The 18,172-nt window shown below is 42.8% G+C and overlaps 1 protein-coding gene across 10 annotated transcripts in view; it reads right to left on the reverse strand.

Moving 5' to 3' along the window:
* SOX6 (SRY-box transcription factor 6) overlaps positions 1-18,172 on the reverse strand; it is a 448,703-nt gene that overhangs the window by 413,785 nt on the left and 16,746 nt on the right. For 3 of the 10 annotated variants that reach the window (XM_053392414.1, XM_053392424.1, XM_053392350.1), the window contains exon 1: positions 13,493-14,418. The exons of 3 other annotated variants lie outside the window; for them this stretch is intronic. The gene's annotated coding sequence lies outside the window, so the exon portion shown is untranslated. 4 more of the 10 variants (XM_053392360.1, XM_053392387.1, XM_053392450.1 and 1 more) reach the window with 4 other exon arrangements.

Here is an 18,172-nt window from a genome sequence, read left to right on the forward strand (position 1 = left end):
GAGGTGGGAAGAAAGAAGCAGGTCCCAAAAACAAAGCAGTAGAATTATGGATAAAACCTTTATCTTCCTGTGTTTCTGGTCACTTGTCCGTTCTCCTTCCTACTCAAACTAGTTATATCCAGCAATACCTGCATAGGCATACCTCATTTTCTATAAACAAAGGCACAATGAGCCACATTCCAAGCATATTTTAACAGCACACTTAAGCAATAACTATGCAACCAGAGACATATCTACTGCAACATACCCCACCCGGCTCCAATCTTCTGACAAATCAAGACCCGAAAGACTTATAGAACAATCCTGTGCATGTCTACTTAGAAGTAAATTGCATTGTTTTTAGCATAACTTACTCCAAGTTAAAGTGTGCATCCTAAAATACCTAACAAGCCTGCCATTAAAACTGTAGGGGGGGGGAATGAGTAAAAGTAAAAAGTGAAATTTCCATCGATATACACTCAGACCTTTGCAGAACTTCGCACAGGCTAGCAAGTGGATTAAGTAAGTGCTAAAAGCTTTATGGACCTGAGCAATGCAAACCACTCACACTCTTGCAGGCATCAGAGCAAGAGTATGTTCAGAATCAAGCTCCAAATTTTACCAACTGTTTACTTGCTTAATTTAAAATTTGCTACCCCACCAATCAGTCTGAAGGGCCTTTAAAGTGGCTTATGAAATAATATTGAGCACAATTTCTGTAAAACAATAAAATATAAAACAGAAACAAAAAAGACATAGAACAAGATAGATAAAAACTGTTGTTCTGTATTGTTTTTATTTCCCTGTTTTCAGCTGGTTATGTCATGTTGCTGTTGTTATGGTGCTTTTAAGTGTCTTTGTTGTATTTGTAGTTCTTCCCTATTTTTACTGTATGTGTAAATCCTTTGCTAGCAAGATTTAACTTTTTGGTAAAGAGGGAAATAAATGATTTAAATATATACATGGTAAATAAATAAAAATGCACTATAAGTCTACGAACAGCAGTGAAAATATCTGTCCAGTATAAAAACAGCTGCTAGCTTGACTATTCCAAAATGCCTGGTGGGAAATAAAGTTTTTCACTAATTTTATAAATACTGCAACAGACCACGCTTGGCAACAATGTTTTGGGGCACGGGGACACATTTGGAAATCTAAAGAACAATCAGGGGCCAAGATACCCAAGCCACAGAAGAAAAACAGGTGGTGTTCAGAGCCCATCCACCCGCAAACAAGCAAGCCACCTGCACGGTACCCCAAAACAAATAAACAGCAACAACAAAAACCAGGCAATATCCATGCCAACATACAAAAAGAAGCAGACAACACACTGAATAGAAAAGCAAGCAAAGGATTCACGCATAAGACCCTCATTCTGGGGAAAGAGGGTGGGTTGTATGGATACCTGCAATTTCCTTTTTAGCCAGCTCCCTGTAACATTACTTCTTGCAGTGAGGGAACCTAGAAGGCCCTAGGAGCTGGATCTTGGTGTCTGGGTGAATGACAGGGTGGAGATATTCCTTCAGGTTTACATGACTGAGGCTGTTTAGGGCTTTTAAGTTAGCACCAACACTTTGAATTGTGCTTGGAAACGTATTGGGAGCCAATACGTTATATGTCCCAGTGTTATATGGTCCCAGTGGCCGCTCCCAGTCACCAGTCCAGCTGCTTGCATTCTGATTTTGTGGTGTTTCCACATCACCTTCAAAGGCAGACCCGCATAGAGTGCATTGCAGTAGTTTAATAGTCCATCTAGCTCAGTACTGTCTGAAGGATTTTAAACTGGGAGTCTTTGCAGCACTACCTGGAGATGTCTGGGGTTGAACCTGAGACCTTCCTGCATACAAGGCAGATACTCTACCAATGAGCTATGGCCCTTTCCTGCACTTTATCTTCTAATCAAGGAAGAAGACTTAATCATCTAATCAGAACAGGAGCTAAGGCTGCAGGCAAGGTCTGGCAGCCTACATCCCATAGCATGGTGGGCTGGATGTGACTCACTGGCTGCAAGGTAACAATCCTGAGCCCAAAAAAAATTGAGAAGATTAATATTTACTTCAACTTTTCAAAAGCAACTCCTCTTTTGACACCTGTTTTCAATATATGGACTGGATACACTGTTTTGATTTTACTTGGATTAGCCAGTGCTGCAGGAGAGGCACAAAACATGTGCATCTCCTATTGCAGCTATTTCTCTCATTGTTTGCTGGCAACTAGAGGCATCCATTATGTTCCCAACATCCTTATCCTGAGGACAGTCTCAATTTACTGCAACCCCCGATTAAATGCTACTGCCTACCCCTCCCACTTTGAAATAAGTAATATTTAAACTTTGGTTTCTGTTTGGTCTTGCATAGGTACCTATCTACTTTGCAACAACATATATTTGCATGTTAATTTCTCTCCATAACCTAATTCAGCTCCATGCATGTCTACCAGGCAACCGCTGCCTTTGCCTCCACCACATTTGGTATCAGCTCCCTTCTATCTCTATCTGCTTTATATTTCACCCCAAAGTTGCTAGACCAGTTTGAACTTTGCTTGTTTCTTTTCTTTTTCTTTCTTTTGCTATTCTTCAATAAATTGTACACTTATTTTAAGCACTGGTTTCTTGTCTGGTTCCTTGCCCCACAGTGTGCAGTGACTAGGCTAAAGAGCTAAATGTGTTCATGTCTCCAACAATATGTAGATGAGGACATATAGGGTTGAGTGAGTGAGTGAAAACAGTTCAAAAAAAGAGGAACTCTTTTGAGCGATACCTACAGAAACAATCAGTGTTGTTGGCATTTCAGCAAATATAGCCACAGACTGAGGATTGGCGTGTTTGATAAAAATTATCACTACCCTGTAGCTTCTCTCCCGCTTTCCTCTCTTTTTAAACAAGTCCATCTCTTATTTTTCCTAAGTTCTCATTTGTTCTGGCTTCAGATGCCTGCTTCCCTTGTTCTACTCACAATTTCAAAAAAAAAAAAAAAAAGGAAAATAGCATTAATTGGATGTGTCAAAGACAGCAAAGTGTTATTTCCTGGAGCACTGTTTAAGGCTGCAATCCTATACCCACCTACCTGGGTATAAGCCAAATTGAACTAAGTGAGACGAAGTTTTAAATATGTATAGGATTTCACTGCATTTTTTTAAAACAGCGGCTTGGAATTCAGTGAAAAAGCACAGAGCTGTCTAGAGATATATGCATTTTCTGTTCACTGGGAAGATATACCATAAATCATAACCAGCACTAATGAGTAATGAAGAATGCAAGTTACGTTTTGCTATTCCCCATACATTTTTTTGTTTTTGTTGTTTCATAAACTATTAACTATTAACACCTTTTGCTTTGAACACATAACGTCCTTAACATTCTCTATATAACCCCCTTGCTATATTCCTACCTCTCTCTCTCTCCAAAAAAAGACAAGTAGGGAAGGAAAAGGCGAATCATAGTCAACCCAAATTTATACCAGTCATTTGGAATAGGCATATTACACTGAGCAGAAATTGTGTAGCTCCATATAAAATGACTGATCCAATCCACAGAGCCCAATTCTACACAAGCGCCGCAGGTTTGTACCATAATTAAGAAGTACACTAGTGACTTCATGCTTACGGCTGCAACTATGGCAACTTTTCTCTTTGATGTTAAAAATGTGCAGCATTGTCCCTCCGCACCTTCTTCTTCCTAATTCTTTTACAAAGAGAGAAGGAAGAGAAGTAGAAACATTCGTTTGTCTCTCCCTTCATTCTTTTTTCTCATAGCCTTCTTTACAATAATATTAAAACAGCATGCTCTTTGTCATGTACTGCAAAATGTACAAAATCATTCTGGTTCATTCTGAAACTAGAACGGAGAAAAGAAGGGAAACACACTCAGTAGCTCAATGCAACTATCAAAATTATAGATTTGAGTGGGATCAAAGTTTTACCAAAGTCTGTATACTGAAAAAAACTTAGTAAGAGAATTTAAACTATTTAACAAACCACATTTTAAAGTAGCAAGCCTAAGTTTAAAATCAAAATATTTATCCTTAGTACTACACACTAATGCAAATAAGAAAAAAATGTATTCATGTAAATTAGCCTGTTTGCATGCATGAATACCTTTTTCGACTACAGGCTGTTGCAGCTTGTGGCCTGTTGTAGGAATCACTTTTATCATTGGCAATAAACACTGTATGCACTTTTGGCACAAAAGGAAATGGTGAAAGGAAAACCCTAGACCTCCGTCCAATTACCTGGATCTGTTCGTACAACTCTTCCCACAGAGCACAAAAGGGCACATCTTTTGAAACAAACAAACAAAGATCAGTTCATTTATTCTATGGCCCATTTGCTTTTTGTAGGATAGAACTTTATGGACTCAGTGTTATCCCAAATGCATGCATGAAATCTGAGTTGCTGTCTCACAACTATACTGAATAATAAAGCAAGAATCCAAAGAGGTCCTTAGGTACATGCAAGTGGTGGTCAAGTAATTCCTGTTTTCAGCTGCTAACCTGCCACTTCTTGCGCTGCTTTGAAGACCACTCCCAAAGTCCCCTGAGTAGCTTTCAGTACAGTAGGCTGTGCTGCCTTTAGAAGGGGGGAGGGGGGGACATCAGAAGCATCAGCCCAAATGGGGCCTATTGGATCCCAACAGACCTCAAGAAGGTGGAAGGAAAATTAGAAGCCTTATGGTTCCAACAATTTCAGTGTTCCAAAGGGACAAAAAAAACCCCAAACTTTAATGTGAAGAATTAAGACTAAATACAAGTCTCAACTGAATTGTAATAGAATAATATAATCACAACTGAATTGTAACAGAATAATAGCTTGCTTAAGAAAGCCAAGTAACAAAGAACTGTGATAAACAGTTTATTTATTGTCTGACGCAGTATAAGTTTTCACACAAAAAAACCCTTAAGGAATATCTAAGGCAATCTGCATTATTTTAATAGCATCCAACATTCCAGAAATAAGCACCCAACATTCCAGGAATAAGTTTAAAGCTTCAAATGCTGTTTATCTACTGTACCCCATAGGACCAGTCTTGCTTTCTGAAATAGCTCATAAAATGAGACTGAATCTATGTAACCTTTTACAACTATTTGGTACTATAAAAACAAAATCCCCTCTGTACATTAACACCTTCCATCCAGAAGGCCCCCAGAGTATTTTGTGTACCACATAGCCTGAGGCATCACACTAACTGAGGCTAAAGGTGGATTCAAATGACTTTAACTATTTTACTCTCATCACAAGTTCATTTTTACAATCACCCTCCATGTGCTTCATGGTGAAAGAGGTCACATGAAAGATCTGACACACATCAAGATCAACGCAAGCTCAGCATGCCTCAAAAAGGCCACTTGTCAAATGTGTGTTATTTTGCAACATGAACATATAGTTCTGATCCTTTACATGACCTAGTTCCAAACAGCTCTGCATAAGAAGTCACTGGGAAAACACTTCGGGGGGGGGGGCGGGAGGTTGTGTGAACCCAACTTTGCCTTATTGGTAACACAGAATATAGTATAAACTGACAACACTGCTCAGTGCAAGACATTTGAATCATGAAAAGAGAAGAAAAATACCCAGCTGCACTTCAAGAGTGTTTTCATTTCTATTGTATTTCTTAGACACAGCAGTAGAATTTAAAAAGCGGGATGACAAGGTCCATCACGTAATCCACTGATGCGCCACTAAAATATATTTAGGAGAGGAAGTTAGGATTATGTGAGCCAGTTGAAACTGCCAGGGAATGTGGATGAGCAGATACATCCTACCCTGCCTATGCTAAGATTTGGCCATGACTCTGAAGATTAAAACACCAACTCCTGCAAATAAGAATTATTATTATATTATATTATATTATTATATTATAAATTTCTTAGATTGCTTACTTTTAACAGTTCACCCAAAATGCTGTTTTCTATTCAAGCACCAGTTTCTTAATTCAATTATAATCTTAAAGTTTTAAAAACAATCTCTAAGACCAGGCATGGTGATAATAATAAAAAATTCCAAAAGAAACAAGAATAATACCCAATATGCTGGTTTCTTTCACTTCTGAAATTAGCATAAGAAACCAAAATGATTTAACTCCCCCTACAAATATAACCCGAGGAAAGCAGAGTTGTGAAAAGGTGTGCCTAGAGCGCAGTGCATTCTTCTGAGGAATTTGTTCATCTTTACATTGTGTAAGGATGAGTCATAACTAGGAAATGTGCATTGTATATTTAAAAGAAAAACTCTCCTTATCATACAGTAGATTTACCCTAAAATGCAACATGTAACCTTTTGTGCTCTCTTCAATTAGGCTATGAAAGAGTCCCATTCTGACCTCAAAATTAAAGAATTTTTTCCAATCACAAAATACAAATGTGAGACAGGGTTGGGAGGGGGAAATCTTAGGAAATATAAAGTGAATGTGAATATAAACAAGCCATCATTCTGGTAAGAGGAAATACAAACAACCGGAATAAAAATAGTTGATGCACAAAAGCCATAATGAGGGGGTTGCTCAAAAAAAATAAAATAGCTCTGGCTTTGAATGGCTTGGATGAAATACAAATTATCCACAGAAAAGTGTGGACTGGCATAAATGTTTGTGCAAAATTGCAAGTGTATTTCTAGAAGTATGCAAGAGGCAACCGGCTGCATTCTGTACAAGATCCCAACAATGCTCTGCTTAAGTGATAGCGCAGAGTCCAAACCACTGCATTTTAATTACTATGCAGCCTCAGATATATTGCCTTTGATATGGAAATGTTCTTGTTCTCTCATCTTCACATACGGTCTCATGCACAGAAATCTTTATCTGATTCATAAAAAATAAACTAGAATCCAATCTCAACACCTGACCTCAGTGCTTAGAAGTTTTTTTACTAAGCATAGTGTCACTATAAAAAGAATGGCTAATATTGGTGTAAAGTTAGATATTTTGAGCAATGATATGAAGGCCCTGCAGTTAAGAATCAAGTCAATACTGCATTTCAGAGATGTACAGGTTTGGGAAGGTCTTCTTTCGGTGTACTGGAAAAACAATGGGTTAGATACATCTGTTCTGTAGAAGTTGCAAACAGCAGGTATTCCAATATTATCCCATCTTCCAAAGTACAAAAAAAATGCCTTAGTTGGAATAACCTACACTTACACTATATAAACATGTCCGTATTTTTTCCAGGTAGCTTTGCTTGCAAATTATCTGTGTATTATTTTAAACCTGTGGGATTTTGTACAGTAAATTACCAAAAATCAATCACCAAAGCTCTTCTACTATTTCCTCATGGCACACACACAGTAGATGAAATTCTTGTGGCACAATCAAAATACTGCTGCATTTAATTTTATTTTGTATAGGGGTATTCACATAACAAAAAAAGCTGCATGTCAACAGGTACAATCTGTATACAACAGAAGAAAACTACTAGTTATTATGATTGTTGGAATGCCATACAGTAAAAACTTTCATACGGACAAGGCAGTTTTGGAAAAAAAATAAACACAGCATACAAAGACAATAATTCCGGTATTGCTGCTTGTTAATGCCTTTAACAAATTCTACTAAATATTTAATAATAATAAAAATATGCAAATATGTCTACTCCTGTTTCTAACATTCTTTTTATACTGAACAATGATACAGGTTTACATCACTGTGGTAGATCTGACATACCTGTAAATCAACTAGTTGTAGGTAATCTGTGCTTTGCATGATACTCCTAATCACAGTAACCTGATAGTGTGTTTCACTTGTATTCAGAAACATAAAAGCATTCATTTATATTACAAATAACCAAACAACCACATTTTCTAATTGACTTTTTTCTTATTAAATAAGTACTTCTAAACAGAGTTTTAAACTGTGAAGAGGTTGTTCTTTATTTAAAAATGCATGCATGGCTAAAACTGATAGAAGAATTGTCAAGTATGCAAGGGGGAGGGAAGAAATCACTATGTACCGATTCTTGTTTCTTTAACAGAAATCCATTTTTCAAGTTCCTGTTATACTAATTGAAAGAGAATTATTTAAAACTTCACTGAATACTTGAATATCTGATGGGTATGTGTAGCAGTTTCATCAGTGTCAAATAACTCATGACTTTCTAAGATAGCTACAAACCAGAAATTGGCACGATTATCCATTATGGCAATGTCCAAAACAGGCTAATTCTAGACCAAACAAAATTATAATGAAAGGGATAATTTATCATAATTGCAATATCATCACCGTTTTAAAATCAGTGGATTTCTGGTCTGGCAAATATACATAATGAACTCACCTCCTCTATATAACTTGGCACCTCAATCCTAAGTATGCATACGCATTCAAGTCCCATTGAATTCACTTTATTTCCTAATAACACTACAATTTAAGTGGCGCTTACTTCTTAGTAAGCATGCATAGGAGTGAACTGCACAGGTGCCGGAAATAACACCCCAATTCTCGATGTACTACTGATGGATACCACATAACTTCTACACGTTTTCAGAATAGGGCATGCTAAATACTAGACAAACTGTAACATCACCTAAAAGATGTGTCGAAAAGCAGGCACAGGAAATTGGGGGCGGGGATTAATTATTCATTTGCCTCAGTTTATAGAGGTATAGAGAATATTTCTATGTAACAACATCAACAACAACAAAATTTAAATACCTATTTAGGACCTGGCCAAGAGCTTCATACTTACTATATAGTTGCAACCTATTATAGCTGGGGAAAAGGCGAGAAAAAGGAAAATAGACAATATGCTGAAGAGGTTTGTTTCTGGGCATTCCACTCTTGGAATAAACTACAGGTGAATTAGTACTGTAATTCACATCTCATCAATTTAGTGCTACTCTAAAAACTCAGTCTCTGTTTTCATGGTGGGAAGCACCACTAATTGGAATCTACCTTACAATGACAATCTAATATTGTTATTAGCTAGCATTAAAAACAGCTCTGTACAGAATTGACTGTGAATTGGCTTACATACATGCATACATTCATACAGACACACATTGAATTTTCTATCTGCCAAGAGCGGTACACACCCAGTGCAGTCACACTATGAATTGGCGACGGGATTAAACATTGAATTATTTTTCAGATATTACACATAAAAAGCTAACTACCTTGATATGCTTTATAAAGAGGTATTCCCTAGGGTGATTAAAGTGCTTGGCAAATATAATAAGGTTTTCACTGAAGAAACTTTTTTATGTCCACCAGAAGCAAAACAGTTACTTCTACTCATGTACGAAGGCCTGATCTCCATCCCTCTTCCAGCTTTTCCTACACATTCATTGATTCTCCAACCCCCACAGAAAGAGGTTACCCTGAACTTAACACCATTATTTTCCTCTTTAAAACATATTTGGTAAAAATGTCAGAAATGGACTAACTATAGGAGATAGACATGCCCAAGCCACAAAAACTGACCTTTGTTTTGGGTTAATACCTCAGTATGAAGCACTGCAACATATTCACATCATACAACTATCTTCAATTATTTTTTAAAGCTTGCCCTTATTTGAAGGCTATATAGTTTTGAACATTGGATTGTGTACATATGTATGCAACGCCCACAAACACTGAACTGATATAGATGGAAACATATATACACACTATTAAGACAAATCTTAACCTACTTGGTAATAAAAGTGAATTCAGAATGGTTTGCTTCTGATAAGGCCAATCTATAAGCATAGCTGTAGCGGAATCCTTATTCTCATTCCCTGAACCTAGTCAATCAAACTTCATAGCTGGCCACATGACACCCTATGGAAATATTCATTCCATTCACCTAAACTGTTACACTCTTATGTGATCAAAATATACACCCACATCATATTATCACATAACATACTATCAAATGTCCAACCTCCAGTATGTGTTTAGGAAAGAGGAGAATTTTAAGGCATTTTCACACTGCTCTTCTCAGAAGATATCACTCAACGTAAGTGTACAAACATAAATAATTAAAATCGCAATCAAATAGCCATATAGTACTACACAAAGAGACAATATACTCCTGGAATATACTGCCTACTGCATAGCTAACACATTCCTGAGGGGTGCGTGTGTATGTGGAGTTTGGAGTGGAGGTGTGTGAGAGATAGAGAGATGGATAAGCACACATACAAGCCTATTTGCGGTGCAATGATGCCAACGTCTGCACTGTTCAGCGCGGGGGACATGTTTACATGGGACACCAGTGGCGGGAGGCAGCAGTCACACAACTCATTTGTCCCAGAGCAGTCGCATTAAGATCAGTGGGGCTAATCCAGTGTAAACGAGTTGCGGCACTCCTGGCACAAGCCAAGGGGGAAGGAGCGAGGCCCAGACAAACTCTGCAGCCAAGCCTGCCTGGAGAAGCGAGAAGGAGCACTGAAAGAAAGATAAAGCGTGGCCGGCGGCGGCGGCGGCTCCCCCGCCCCCCAGCCCAGTCCCGCCGCTGCGGCGAGGGGTGTTGCAAGGCAGAGGCGCTGCGGCGCGTGTTCTTCGCTGCTGGCCCGCGGCTGCCACTCGCCCCCACCGAGCCGGAGCCGCCGCGCCATCTGTGGGGAAACTTTGGAGACAAACCACCAAAACCCCCTGCGGACGCCTCACCTCCCACTTTCCCTGCGGACCCTGCCGCCGCCGACGGCGCACTTGGCCGCCTCTGTATCCCTCCTCAGCGGTCGCTTCCAACAGAGCAGAGCTGGGGCAGGGGCTGGGGGGGGGTTTAAGTTTGAAGAAGTTCGGCCGGCGAAGCACCCTTCTCCCCCCCGCCGCCGCGTGCGCGAGGATCGCCAGCTAACCCTAAAGCAGCCAGCGCCTTCCTTCCCCGGGAATTAGAAGGTCGTTGATTGAGAGGAAGGGCCTGAGAATGCAAATGACCTTCTTCCTTCTCCCTCCCCGACAGCCAATTCCCTCCGCTCTCCGCCGAAGAGCGTTCAACTGCCCCTCTGTCGAGCAGCAGGAGGAGGCGGCGGCGGCGGCGGCGGCGGCTGCAGGAGCAGCAACCACGGCTTGCCTGAAGCTCTGCTCCTTGTGACTGACTGCACAGGGGGCGGGAGAGCTGCTGCTGCTGCCTGCAAGCAAAGTTTCTTCTTATAGTCCTCAGGAGGGGCTAAAGACTTTTCCTGCCAGTTTTCCCAGGGACCTGTGTTCAGTTGCAAGCACAGGTGTAATTGTCCTATATCCTTTGGCCATTTTTTTTTAAAGGAAAGAAATATATGCTAGGAACATCTTTTTTTTCCTCTCCTGAATCCACACTGGCTGATTTTAGTTCCCTCCCCCAAATAACTTTTTTCTTTAAAAAGGAAAAAAAACCTCCTCTCGCCAAACTTCTTGTATTTGATGTATGGATTCCCCAATACAATTGTTATGAATTGCTCTCCTTATATTCTTTGGCCTTTCATGGCCAGCTGAGGGGAGAGATTGCAGAGTTATTGTTTGCTTTCTCTCTCGGCCCCCCTCCCGTTCTCTCATTGCCTATTCTAAATTTGATGCCGAAGTTGAAGTAGTTGAATTGGCTAATTCTGAATACAGGCTATTGAGAGAGGCCAGACACAGCAAGTATATCCCTGTATAGCAATGGATACAATGTGCTGAATTGGCAGTCTAATTATAAATGTGGCATTTGGACCTCCTTTCAGAGAGCCAGTGCCACCTTACCTTATGAGGGAACTTCAACTACAGCAACTGTTCAAAACAAAATGCCATTACAGGATCAGCTTCACCCAACACTGGGACTAGCCAGGGGATTGTTTTACAAACAGCCTTTCTCACTTAACACAAGAATGTATTATAAGAAACGCAGTTATGGAGAAGGAGGCAGAGTTTAAAGAAAACGCTTAAGCAGTTCTCTGCCAGGTGTCAAGCTACTTCAAGCTGCAAACGTAATCCAAGTAACCTAATTATTTTCATTCAAATATGTACCTCCCTAAAAATACATTGGAGGAGAGGATCAGATTTATTTTTAATTTTTTAAAAAAGATTAACTTCGAGATACGGTTACTAATTATAAAAGGGAGATATCATACATACAGAAATCGGATGCCAAAAAGCGAGGGAGAAGAGTCTTAAGATACATCATCTTGTACAGGGCTTCCAAACGTTTTAGACAGAGGTTCGCGTTGCAGGACAAATTTTGTGTCCATCTTAAAAACGATTTGCTTTGTGGCAGAGCGGTTTGATGCAATGAGCCCACACAAGGGAGTCAGTATAAGTGCAATCTAGCTGCAATCTCAAAGCAGTTTCTGCAACAATACCACCTGCCCACCCAACCACAGTCAAACCCACCCAGCTCCAGGGTTTTTCAAAAAGTAAAAAGTCACTTTAGACCGAGATGCCCACCAGTTTCAATCATACCGTCATTTTAAAAATGAAAATATGTTTTAAATGTACGTTCCTCTCCCCTTTCAAATTAAAATTAGGTTCAAAGCTGCTCACCCTACTACGATGGGCTATTTTTTAAAAAAAGAAACCCACATGCAACCTGTCTCCTTTATCTGCATAACAACAGGCGCAGATACGCTTGTTTATCTCGGAAAGTTTCCCTGTCTGTGTTTTTGGGGGAACACCCAGGAGGACGTAGCTAATCTCCTGACCGCAGGCTCCCAAGCCCCGGCGAAATCACCCTGACACACAGACACAACAACGCTCAATTGCCTTTTCACATTTGCCACCTCTTCCCTTCTCGCCGTCCTTAAAAAAAAAAAAGCACCCGGGAAACGAGTCCTCCGCAAAGCAGAGGTGGCGGCAATCAAATCAATATGATCTGCGCCTCTGATTGACCCCAAGGCCCTGCTCTGCTCCTCAGACGCGCGCGCACACAAGGAACCCCGGCTGCAAAGCGGCTCCAAGGCGCTCCCAAAGGTGGCGGGGGAGAGCTGGAAGACTTCAGATCCCGCAGCAACAAAAAGCCCGTTATATACACTCGTGCAAGTTGTGTGTGTGTGTGGTACAGTGTCATGTTGTATACATCCATACACACACACACTCGTGTACTCTGTCCCATACATACGACATACACACCTGTTTTACCACTGGATCAAACAGAGAACTTTTAGCTCCTGCCAAACGCCCTCTCTCATATATAACTTTAGGAATATTTGTAAGGCGACATTTCAACAATACAACGTAAAGCAAAATAAAAGCACCAGGTGATTTCTCTCTCTCTCTCTCTCTCTCTCTCTCTCTCACACACACACACACACACACACACACACAATCACAATGCCTGGCTAAGTGACATGCAATTTTTCAGAGACAAACCAGATTTACAACAGAAGATTGAAAGATCTTCAAAATAAATTACATCAAACCCATCTTATTTTTTTTTAAAAAATAAGATCCTTCTTCAAAAATGACAAACAAGAAGCACCACTTATGAAAGGGGGGGGGCTAGCGCTCCCACCAAACCACCTTGCTGCCTCCCTACCATCTCTGCAAAGTATGCTTAAAACTGCGGTTGAAGGCAGTTTCCCTGAGATTAAAGTTGCGCGAAATAACAACAGAAAACAACGACATTAATGCAAAAGAAAATACGTTCTGGGAACTTACTTTGCGTTTACTTTAGGCACTATTCTTTTCTTCCAGCTCGCAAAGGAAGCCGTTTTGTCCAGGTTAGGTATTGTCTACTTATGAATCAGCCCGTGGCTACGGGGTTTATTTTAATTTATGGCTTATGCATTCTTTTAAGGTCGATTTGCATGACCTCCGGCGAGAGCTAAGACACAGCAAGAAATCCCCAGCTGAATGTTGGGCGAGCCCACAATGCAGCCAAGAGCTCCCCTTCTCATGGTGTAAGCAGAGCCCTGTGTGTTGTTGGGCTCTCACTCTTTTTTTCTCTCTCTCCCCCTCCCTGTGGAACACAAATTAGGGTGTGATATCAATTTTAAAGTTTTCAGTATAACTTTATCCCAGCCTCTGCCTGCAGAGAGATAAGGCGCCGCAGGAACAGCAAATCCTCGATACACTGCCCCTCTGTGGTCAAATCCAGCATTACCACCTAGCGGTATAATACTCCCCCCCCCCCGCCTTTCTCTTAAGGATCTGTTCTACAGATATATAAGCACACTAGCAGCGAACTTCTCGGCAAGTTTAACCACCACAAAGTTAACAGAGAAATCAGAGGCGCTAGTAAAGCCCCCTCGTTCCTTCATCCTTACTATCTCCAAGGGTGAGGACTTCGGAGGAATGGCAGAAGCTTTAGGCTCCCAAAGATTGATTTAAGGGCTTTATATTTTTCCTCGCTCGCCTGCCTCTGTTGGTATCACTCTTACGCGCAGTATCTCTAGAGCGCCATGTGTTCGCAGGCAGCGGGTGATCTTAAAATACAACGCTGATCTGTCACTACGTTTTAAAATAGACACACCACTTGGAGGGCGGAAAGGAAAGGGGGTGGGAAGCAACAGCAGCAGCAGCAGCAGCAGTGTTGTGATTTCAGAGAGAAGCGGGGTCTTTTTTATGCAGCCTCAGGATCCTCCCCAGAGCAACTCACCCCAGGTCAGAAGCGCAAGGACTTTCTCCACCAGTTCGCCTCTTCCCATCCCATCCCAGTCCGCGCCGCCGCCACCAACACCGCCCTCCCCAAAAAGTCCAGCACTAAGCAGCCGCGCCGGGGATTCATTCAGAAATCTCCCTAACTTCACAATCTACCTCCGGACGCCGCTATTGCGGCTGCTGCTAATACTGCTGCTGCTTTGGTCAATTGCAACCAGCAAGCCCTTAAAAGACAGCGGGGGGGGGGGAGAGAAACAATACCGTATTCTCTGGTATAAAGCGACACATACAAAACGTGGAAGCCCCTTTTCAAAACACGACTAAGGAACGCGTCCGCCGTCTCCCCCCCCCCCAGCTCAGCCAGGCTGCGCACCACACACGACCGCAAGTCCACAACAGGTATCAGCAACACAACGAGCGCTGCGCCGGTTTGCTTTTCCTAGTTACCTCCTTCGAGATCCAGTGTGGCGTTTTATAAGCCTTGGGGGGTCCTTCCTTTAAAAACAATAACAATAAACAAACAAACTGCCGTAGCCGGACGGAAGGAAGGAAAAGGTGAATGAGTGTCTGTAGGGCTGGGTAAACAAGCTGCAGAAATACTAACGAAAGGAATAAATTCACTGAGCTACTGGCTGGCTGCGTTTCTTCGGGCCACGGATGCGCAGGATCCAGATCGTCAGGAGAAGTTTGCTGACGGGTTGCCTGGAGATTTAGTTACAATCGGGTTCATTATTGTTTGTTGTTGGGCTTGGCTTCCCCCTCCCTGCTCCCCCCGCCTCTCTCTCTCTTTCTCTCTCTCCCCTCCTGATACAAGCGAAGGCGCTGGTTTACTGCTGTCAATCTTGGCAATCAACGTGAGCGGCCATGTCGTAAGTATTCAAAGCATTTCCCGTCGTGCAACATCAGAAAGTGAGTGGCCAGGGGCATTGATCGGAGGAAGGCGAAAGGAGGCAGGGCTGCTATATCGCCGCCGCTTCTCTCTTCTTACCCCCACCCCCGACGGCAAGGCAAGACGAGGCAACAACACACACCAACAAGCACACAGCCGGGAGGCAGGGAGGGAGCGGTAAAGTCGGGGGGGGGGAGCGTGGAACCGAACGACCCAAGAGAAAGTGAGCACAAAAGAGAAAGTGAAATATCATTTTCTCTCCCTCCCTCTCCCCTCTCCACCCCACAACAGGCGCGCGCGCGCACTCCTAACCACAATCCCCCCCCCCCGATTCCCCCTTTCCTTCGCAGTCGCCACTCATCAGAGAACGATTGGCAGACGGCTGCAGTCCTACGCGCTCTTTCCTGGGAGTAAACACTTTGGGGCACAGCGGGACAATCCGCAGCCTTCCGGGCTGCGAGAGTCTTACGCGCGCATCTCTGAACATAAGTCGCGCTGAAGTTAATCAGATTTGCTTCCAAGTAAACGTGTTCAGCGGTTAGTGACGCTTCACCTCCTCCTGCCCCTCCCCGGCCAAAAAAAAAAAGCGTGCCTAGGACTGCAGCCACCCTCTTGGGGGTTTTGGTTTTAAAGGAACTTAAGACTCCCGTGGCAAATGTGTCAGTCGGACTGTCAGCCGCGCAACCGCATTCTGTGCGTGTTTACTTCGAAGTAAGCCCCGCTATGTTCAGTCAGTGACGCTCACCGCCAAACGCATGTGTGAAGAATTGAAGTTATACCCATTCATTTCAATAGAACTTCCTGTCAAGGAAGCAAGTGGGGGAATCCTGCCAAAAGTAAGGACATTCATTTAAATGAGAGCTTTAAGCAAGTGCTTAATTTTGGCTGCATCGTGCCCTCCTGGTTGCTTCCGTTGAGTTCCACTGATTTATCTGAATCTTATGTGCAGATGGGTTAATTAAACCTCCATCCTAAGAATATTTATGCAGACGTAAATCCCACTATATAGGATTACAGCCGCGCTGCCAGATCCTATGCTTATTTACTCAGAAGCTTCCGGCTGATTTCAGTGGGATTTACTTCCCACTGCGCGCGCTTTTAACCTTCGGTGCTATTCTAACCACGCTCACTTGCATGTAAGTCCCGTTGAAATCAATAGGAATTACTTTCAAGGCAACTGATGTTTAGCCTTCAATCCTATGCCCCACTTACTTACTTGAAGCAAATGAGTCTTTCTTCTGAGTAGACGTATACAGGAGGGCGCTATTAGGTTGGGATAGGAAGGAACCCACATTGACTTTAAACACAACTGCACGCCGATCCTCCTACACAAACTTACCTGGATGTCCCACTGAGTTCTTTTGGACATTCAGTAAATGTGTTTAAGAGTTGCTGCGTTGTTCCCTTGACTGAAATCAATGGGGCTTACTCGCAGGGAGGTGCGTAAAAGCTATGATACGGCATGAATTTGTGAATCTATCGAGCCATGGTGCTTAAGAATGGGATCCTGTAAACTTACTTACCGTACTTGGGTTGCACGACTAACACTGACCGGTAAAGCAAGGCTTAATGGAAAACTGGAGAGGGGAAGGGGGTGGCCCAGTGGGTTAAAAGGGGGAGCGGGGGGGAGGACCCTTCCTCCCAAGAGAAGTGACTGCAGGGTTATTCCTTCCCGCGCATTATGTACTGGAACTTTTAGGGGAAGACTAGGTAGAGGGTGCGAGAACAGAAGACAGGGGGAGAGGAGCCGGGAATAAGAGGGAGGTCAGCAGAGAAATTAGGAGGAGGGGAGATACAAAGGCTCATATAGGAAATGCGGCCTGTAATCCTAAACCCCGTTGCGGACCGCTCGCCCGCAGGTTTACATAGAAATAAGTCTCGCCAACCTCGGTGAGTCTCACAACTTAGTAACTCTGCACAGAATCGCAGAGTGAGCTTAACGGACTGACTTCCTGAGAATGCTGGTCAGGATGCTCAGGTGGCGGAGAGAGTTGTAAAAGAAGACTTAGGCTGGCTGCAAAGTTTCTCTCGCACTCTTACTTTGGAAAAAGTTCCGTTGACAACAGTGGGGCTTACTCCTGAGTAAGTACATACAGCAGCAGGCTGCTAGAAGTCACTCGAAACTGGAGGAGGCAAGGTCAGGTGGCAGGCTGCGGTCTTCGCACTCGCACTTGGTCACAGAAATCCAAAGAGTTTACTCGGACTAACCCTAAACTAACTTACCCGTAACTTGCTTCTGAGTAGACACGGTTAGCTAGGATTGCGGTATTGCTTCCTATTCCCTTACTTAACATCAACTACGGGGTGCGCTAGAGATGCAAGGCGGCAGTTCACTAGGAGGAGGAAGAGGGGTGGTTTTTTTTAGAGTTTTGGGTCGAGCTGAAGAACTTCGCTGAATTCAACTCTCTCAAAGTGGCCCCTTCGACTTTCGCTGGGCGGAATCGCGACTTGTGATGTGTTCCGAAGGCCCCCGCTGGGCTGAAGCTAAGCAGGACCGAGAAAGGGCGAACGTCTGGATAGGAGATCGCATGGGAAGCACGTGTACGCCGCCCTGGGTTCCGCGATGGAGGAGAGGAGATATTGTAAACAGAGTAATAAACATGAATTGATACGCGGGTGCTGGGCGGTCGCAAAGGAAGACTGGCGCATAGCTCGAAGCGGGCCAAGAGAACAGGACCCTAAGTTATGGGTTCAAGCTGAACTGCTGGTTTGCTGTTCCTGAGGGTACCTTGCCCGAAAACCAACGGGGGGAGGCATTTGAGGAACTTTCACTTCCTTAGAAGTGTTAATTAGAAGCCGAGGCTGGGGAAGAGAAGTAGAACTGTGAAGAGATGGAGAGAATAAATCCA

The sequence above is a fragment of the Podarcis raffonei genome, chromosome 1, assembly GCF_027172205.1.
Source record: "Podarcis raffonei isolate rPodRaf1 chromosome 1, rPodRaf1.pri, whole genome shotgun sequence".
Taxonomy (NCBI): Eukaryota; Metazoa; Chordata; class Lepidosauria; order Squamata; family Lacertidae; genus Podarcis; species Podarcis raffonei.